Source organism: Salvelinus fontinalis, chromosome 30 (assembly GCF_029448725.1).
Source record: "Salvelinus fontinalis isolate EN_2023a chromosome 30, ASM2944872v1, whole genome shotgun sequence".
Lineage (NCBI taxonomy): Eukaryota > Metazoa > Chordata > Actinopteri > Salmoniformes > Salmonidae > Salvelinus > Salvelinus fontinalis.
In genome coordinates, this window is record NC_074694.1 from 20,126,819 (window position 1) to 20,134,378 (window position 7,560).

General features: G+C 41.3%; 1 long non-coding RNA gene across 1 annotated transcript; it reads left to right on the forward strand.

The window, feature by feature from the left end:
* The first annotated feature begins 134 nt into the window (after nucleotides 1-134).
* LOC129828775 (uncharacterized) lies at nucleotides 135-7,249 on the forward strand. Its single transcript, XR_008755292.1, has 5 exons — nucleotides 135-217; nucleotides 858-904; nucleotides 6,042-6,152; nucleotides 6,351-6,720; nucleotides 6,859-7,249. It is a non-coding gene; the product is annotated as an uncharacterized LOC129828775 (long non-coding RNA).
* The last annotated feature ends 311 nt before the right edge of the window (nucleotides 7,250-7,560 follow it).

Sequence of the window (7,560 nt, forward strand, 5' to 3'; positions counted from 1 at the left end):
TTATATAAAAAATAATTGTCTATAACTTAACAATGATTCATATTTGTTGTTATTTAAGTGACATTTGAACCAGGAAAACATGTTTCAATGTCAAATAAAGAATTACACATTTCCGTATAAAGTATACACATATAGCACTGCACAGGAAAACTATCGAATGTGTGTCCATAAATCCAGGGTCTAGTCTACTCACTGGAGTCCCTAGAAAACAAATGAGGTGAGTTTTAATAAAAAGATAGGTCATAGGAAGTGTTGCTGGACTTTAAAATTAAAATTGCATAAAGTATTTTGAAAATACAAATTACAGCACTCAAAAGTATCTTGTTTCAAAATACATTGGAGTGTAGTTCAGCCCAGTGTAATGTTAATGACAAAATACTCCAGTGAAATACATATTTAAAATACATCCAACAGAAATTTTGCATTTAGTAAACGCATGAGACACAACAAACCATAAAATATAACAAGGAATGGAAGTTAAAAAGGCGCAAAGTGCATAAAACAGTTTAAAAGAGCAGGTTTAAATACATGTGCAATTTGTGGTCAGCAGCCCTCCAATCTGGGATTTAAAATCATCAATCAGAGTAAAATGATCTAGTTTTAGGTCCTTCTGTAAAGTGTTCCAAGATAAGGTAAATGGAAACTATAGAGGACTTGCAGTTGACATACGACGCCTCCTGTTGGCCATGTTGGAAGATCACATTAATTCATCGACAACAGCTGAGTGACTACCACAAACTGCTTGATAATGGTGCCTTAAACTAGTTGATTCATCACCATGGTCGTTTTCTGTTCAGTATTTGCCTGCTCCAACAAGGCAGGAAAGACAACGAGGATTTCTTTTTTTTTTTTTACAGATTCCCTGCAACCATTGGTGACAAGGAGATAGCACGCCCGCCAGCAGGTATATTTCACTGGTCATCCCCAAAACCAACACTTCCTTTGGCCGCCTTTCCTTCCAGTTCTCTGCTGCCAATGACTGGAACGAATTGCATAAATCTTTGATGCTGGAGTCTTATATCTCCCTCTAACTTTAAATATCAGCTGTCAGAGCAGCTTATTGATCACTGTACCTGTACACAGCCAATCTGTAAATAGCACACCCAACTACCTCATCCCCATATTATTACTTACCCTCTTGCTCTTTTGCACCCCAGTATCGCTACATGCACATCATCATCTGCACATCTATCACTCTAGTGTTAATGCTAAATTGTAATTATTTCACCTCTAAGGCCTATTTATTGCTTTACCTCCCTACTCTTCTACATTTACACACACTGTACATAGATTTTTCTATTGTGTTATTTATTTATTTATTTATTTATATTATTATTTTTTATCCCATTTTCTCCCCAATTTTCGTGGTATCCAATCGCTAGTAATTACTACCTTGTCTCATCGCTACAACTCCCGTATGTCCTCGGGAGAGACGAAGGTCGAAAGCCATGCGTCCTCCGAAGCACAACCCAACCAGCCGTACTGCTTCTTAACACAGCGCGCCTCCAACCCGGAAGCCAGCCGCACCAATGCGTCGGAGGAAACACCATGCACCTAGCTACCTTGGTTAGCCTGCACTGCGCCCGGCCCGCCACAGGAGTCGCTGGAGCGCGATGAGACAAGGATATCCCTACCGGCCAAACCCTCCCTACCCCGGACGACGCTATGCCAATTGTGCGTCGCCCCACGGACCTCCCGGTCGCGGCCGGCTGCGACAGAGCCTGGGCGTGAACCCAGAGACTCTGGTGGCGCAGTTAGCACTGCGATGCAGTGGCCACCCGGGAGGCCCCTATTGTGTTATTGACTGTACGTTTGTTTATCTGTAACTATGTGTTATTGTTTTTGTCGCACTGCTTTGCTTTATCTTGGCCAGGTCGCAGTTGTAAATGAGAACTTGTTCTCATCTGGCCGACCTGGTTAAATACAGGTGAAAAAATACAAAATAAGTGTCAAGAACTGTCAGAAAAATGAAAACTTTTTTACCCGTCAAGACCCGAATCCAGACAGCCTTCAGTACAGGGTCTACAACAATAATTGTATCACTGGTTAGTCAAATCTGATAAATTTCGAATTTAGCTGTTATTCTAACCAGGTGTTAACAACAACATTAAATTAGCCAGCTAGATAGCTTATAGTGTAGCTATTAGCATGTGTCACGTGAGTTTCACATTTTGGGAAGCAATTTTCTCACCATAAATCTGCACTCTTATAACAAAGGATTACATGCATCTATCATCGCATTTGCAGCCTTATGTAAAACTACTATTCCTAATGTTGTGAGTAGATTGGATAGTCACAATGTAGGCTATTAATGAGCACGTAGTGGCATATGTTTGGATGTTAAATGACCAGCATTGGCTATATCAGAGAAGTTTATTTCCTTTGCAGGGAAAAATGTGGCCTTTTGATAAACATTGCATCCATTTCTACTACACTTTATGACTATAGACATTATTACCCCAATCATTTTTAATACACAGCCTGCACTGCTGACAACAGATCAATGACAACGACCTTGTCTTGAATGTAACCATGTAATCTAGATCTATAAAAAAAGGATCCAGCTTGCAGTTGACAAACTGAGCAATCGGGGGAGAGGGGCCTTGTTCAGGGAGGTGACCAAGAACCCGATGGTCACTCTGACAGAGCTCCAGAGTTCCTCTGTGGAGATGGTTGTCCTTCTGGAAGGTTCTCCCATCTCTGCAGCACTCCACCAATTAGGCTTTTATGGTAGAGTGGACAGACGGAAGCCACTTCTCAGTTAAAGGCACATGACAGCCCGCTTGAAGTTTGCCAAAAGGCACCTAAAGACTCTTAGACCATGAGACCAATATTCTCTTATGAAACAAAGATTGAACTCTTTGGCCTGAATGCCAAGCATCACGTCTGGAGGAAACCTGGCACCATCCCTACGGTGAAGCATGGTGGTGGCAGCATCATGTTGTGGGGGTGCTTTGCTGCAGGAGGGACTGGTGCACTTTACAAAATAGATGGCATCATGAGGAAGTAGAATTATGTGGATATATTGAAGCAACATCTCAAGACATCAGTCAGGAAGTTAAAGCTTGGTCTCAAATGGGTCTTCCAAATGGACAATGACCCCAAGCATACCTCCAAAGTTGTGGCAAAATGGCTTAAGGACAACAAAGTCAAGGTATTGGAGTAGCCATCACAATGCCCTGACCTCAATCCCATAGAAAATGTGTGGGTAGAACTTAAAAAGCGTGTGCGAGCAAGGAGGCCTACAAACCTGACTCAGTTACACCAGCTCTGTCAGGAGGGATGGGCCAAAATTCGCTCAACTTATTGTGGGAAGCTTGTGGAAGGCTACCCGAAACGTTTGACCCAAGTTAAACAATTTAAAGGCAATGCTACCAAATACTAATTGAGTGTATGTAAACTTCTGACCCACTGGGAATGTGATGAAAGAAATAAAAGCTGAAATAAATCATTCTCTCTGCTATTATTCGGACATTTTACATTCTTAAAATAAAGTGGTGATTCTAACTGACCTAAGACAAGGACATTTTACTCGAATTAAATGTCAGGAATTGTGAAAAACTGAGTTTAAATGTAAACTTCCGACTTCAACTGTATGTCAGAGTGACCATCGGGTTCTTGGTCACCTCCCTGACCAAGGCCCTTCTCCCCAGATTGATCAGTTTGACTGGGCGGGAAGAGTCTTGGTGGTTCCAAACTTAAGAATGATGGAGGCCACTGTGTTCTTGGGGACCTTCAATAATGCAGAAAAGTTTTGCTACCCTTCCCCAGATCTGTGCCTCGTCACAGTACTGTCTCGGCGCTCTACGGACAATTCCTTCGATCTCACGGCTTGGTTTTTGCTCTAACATGCACTGTCAACTATGGAACCTTTATATAGACAGGTGTGTGTCTTTCTAAATCATGTCCAATCAAATGAATTTGCAGCAGCTGAACTCCAATCAAGTTGTAGAAACATCTCAAGGATGATCAATGGAAACAGGATGCACCTGAGCTCAATTTTGAGTCTCATAGCAAAGAGTCTAAATACTTATGTAAATGTTTAATTTGCAAACATTTCTAAGAACAAGTTCTTGCTTTGTCATTATGGGGTATTGTTTAAAGATTTATGAGGAACATTATTTAATTAATCAATTTTAGAATAAGGATGTAATGTAACAAAATGTGGGAAAAGTCTGAATACATTCCGAATGCACTGTATATGAATGGGGAATCCGGGATTCTTGGGACGTTCCTGTATTATTAATGTAGATGATATATGACAAATGTTTGTCTATGTCACGACTTCCGCCGAAGTCGGCCCTTCTCCTTGTTCGGGTGGTGTTCGGCGGTCGACGTCACCGGCTTTCTAGTCACTACCGATCCATTTTTCTGTTTCGTTTGGTTTTGTCTGCAATATTACACACCTGGTTTCAATTCCCCTATTATGTTCCCTATTTACCCTCTGGCTTTCATTTCTGTTTTGTCCGTGATTGTTTGTTACGTTAGTGGTTGTTGTTATTTCTTGTTATTCCCTTTGTGGATTTTTGCTGTGATTTTGAGTAAACGTTTTGTGTTTCGCTCAACACCTGTGTCCTGCATTTGACTCTGCTACTTCGCTGCACACAATCCTGACAGTCTATAAATTAACTATGATTCATATTTGTTCATATCTGTGACATTTGAATAAAATTTGGGTTTTAAAACATTTTACAAAAACATACACATTTTTGTATCGATTATTGGTTGATGTGTTTAGCAACAAAACAGATGCTGAGCGCAACTATGGGGCAAAAGGGATTGGCTTAGATTGTTAACAATGTGTAAACTATATATTTTTTACATAAATACATTTGCACAATGAACACTTGTTGTCTCTCAAATACATCATTGTAGTTGTTGGTTAGCTAGCGAGCACATTTTTACCATATTAGCATAGACATGACATCAGTCAAAACACCTCAAAACAAGACATAGTATCAATAGACAACCACAGTATCATAATACCCATAAAACCTAGTGGTCAAACATGGAAATGGTTCCAATCGTTTTTCCACCATTCATTTTATCCATTGTGGATTTTAGAAACACTTCAAATAAGGGCTATGTTTCGTGTAGTCTTACCCTGGCATGACGTTTTGATAACCATGTAAATCTCTCTCGGACAAGGTGACTTTTATCAATATATTCGCCGGTATTTCCCCCCACCCACACAAAAAAACACTAATTATCTGCTAATGTGGCGATCATATAGAACTACAAATGCCTTTCTCAAGATTCACGTCAATCACCAGCGCCTTGATGATCTGGACGAGATTGTCGAATCAAGGCAATGTCCAAATTTGAGATTTTTGGTTCCAACCGGTGTATCTTTGTGATGCAGAGTAGGTGAACGGATGATCTCCGCATGTGTGGTTCCCACCGTGAAGCATGGAGGAGGATGTGTGAGGGTGCTTTGCTGCTGACACTGTCAGTGATTTATTTAGAATTCAAGGCACACTTAATGGCTACCACAGTATTCTGCAACGATACGCCATCCCATCTGATTTGGGCTTAGTGGGACTATCATTTGTTTTTCAACAAAACAATGACCCATCACACCTTCAGGCTGTGTAAGGGCAATTTGACCAAGAAGGAGAGTGATGGAGAGCTGCATCAGATGACCTAGCCTCCACAATCACCCAACCTCAACCCAATTGAGATGGTTTGGGATGAGTTGGACCGCAGAGTAAAGGAAAAGCCGCCAAGCCGCCAACAAGTGCTCATCATATGTAGGAAGTCCTTCAAGACTGTTGGAAAAGCATTTCAAGTGAAGCTGGTTGTAGAAAATGCCAAGAGTGCAAAGCTGTCATCAATGGAAAAGGTGGCTACTTTGAAGAATCTAAAATCCAATTTGATTTTTTTTTTAAATAATTGGTTAATACGGGATTCCATATGTGTTATTTCATAGTTTTGATGTCTTCACTATTATTCTACAATGTAAAGAAAAACACTTGAATAAGTAGTTGTGTCCAAACTTTTGACTGGTACTGTATAACACATGCTCCACTCTCAATTTAAAGTTGAACTTCTTGACTGATGCCGTGGCCATGGCTACTAAAATGGAGGGAGCAGCTGCGAACCAGAAGACTCCAGCCAAGGTAGCACTGGTCCACACCTGCCATGTCTGTCAGGTGAGTAGTACTGGTTGGTACTGTATGTGCCTTTTAGGTTCCTCTCCATGTGTAGGCTATTGTACTGGCCTGTGTGGTAGTCTTTCATATGTGCAGTAGTTTGTTGCATCTTATTGCTTAGTTTATCATTTATGTCAACTTTGAAGTCAATCTAAGCCACATTGTTAACTTCCTTCATTTTGTACTTGACATTTATAGATGCAGACCCGAAGACATTCAAGTAGCACTTTCAGAGTGTAACAGTATAACTTTAGACCGTCCCCTCGCCCCGACCCGGGCGCGAACCAGGGACCCTCTGCACACATCAACAACTGACACCCACGAAGCGTCGTTACCCATCACTCCACAAAAGCCGCGGCCCTTGCAGAGCAAGGGGCAACACTACATCTAGGTTTCAGAGCAAGTGACGTAACTGATTGAAACGCTACTAGCGCGTACCCGCTAACTAGCTAGCCATTTCACATCCGTTACAAGAGCAAGCATCCCAAGTCTCCAGTGGTCCCAGTACTGATGTACTTGATGTGCAGGCCTAAGGGACCACACACACTCAAATGGACCTACAGCTGGGGTAAGATTCTTCCATCATTCACACTCAGTAGACATAGTGTAAACAAAATGCTATCCTCAATGCTTAAATTGTATTGTCTATGGCTCAATTTGTGGAAATGCTGTGATCGCTCATAGTCTTTAATGTTGTGATTTCCAGACACACTATGACCACGATTTTAATGCTGCAACTGAGAAGGATCGACGTCAAGGGACACACGCTGAGACCCCGAGTATGATTAGACATGGGCCAGATATTTGCGACTACGACCTGAAAGGGGTGCAGAAGCACACCAGCACCCTATTTTATGTTTATTCCATGGCCAACCATCTCTCTAGCTACCCCTTATTCCACACAATGCCTTTTATCCTCCATGGTCCCTCAACTTCTGACACTTTATAACTATCCATCTTATCTCCTACCTACCCTACCTTCACCCATTTTCCCTATGCTGCTTCCTTCACTTGTTCTTCTCCTGATTTCACAATATCTAGACTCAGTAACACGTTTAAAAGTATTGTGGTGTACTGTTCTTGCTACCTTGCTATAAACTGATTACCAATTAAATTAGAAGAGTAAAAAAAAAAATCTTAAACTTTCAGAGCTTTCAGCCAATCAGCATCCAGGAGCCAAACTACCCGGTTTATAAATACAAATATAGCACTGTCCAGGACATACAATCGAAGGTGTGTCCATAAGACGAGGGTCTAGTCTACTCAATAGAGTCCCTAATATACAAAACAGATGAGTTTGAACAAAAAGCCAGGTCATAGCAATTTCTAAATCCTCAACCATCAGCAAACCTGTGAAAGGCCGCTGTGACTATAGTGACTCCTCCAAGATCAATGCAAAATAAATGGG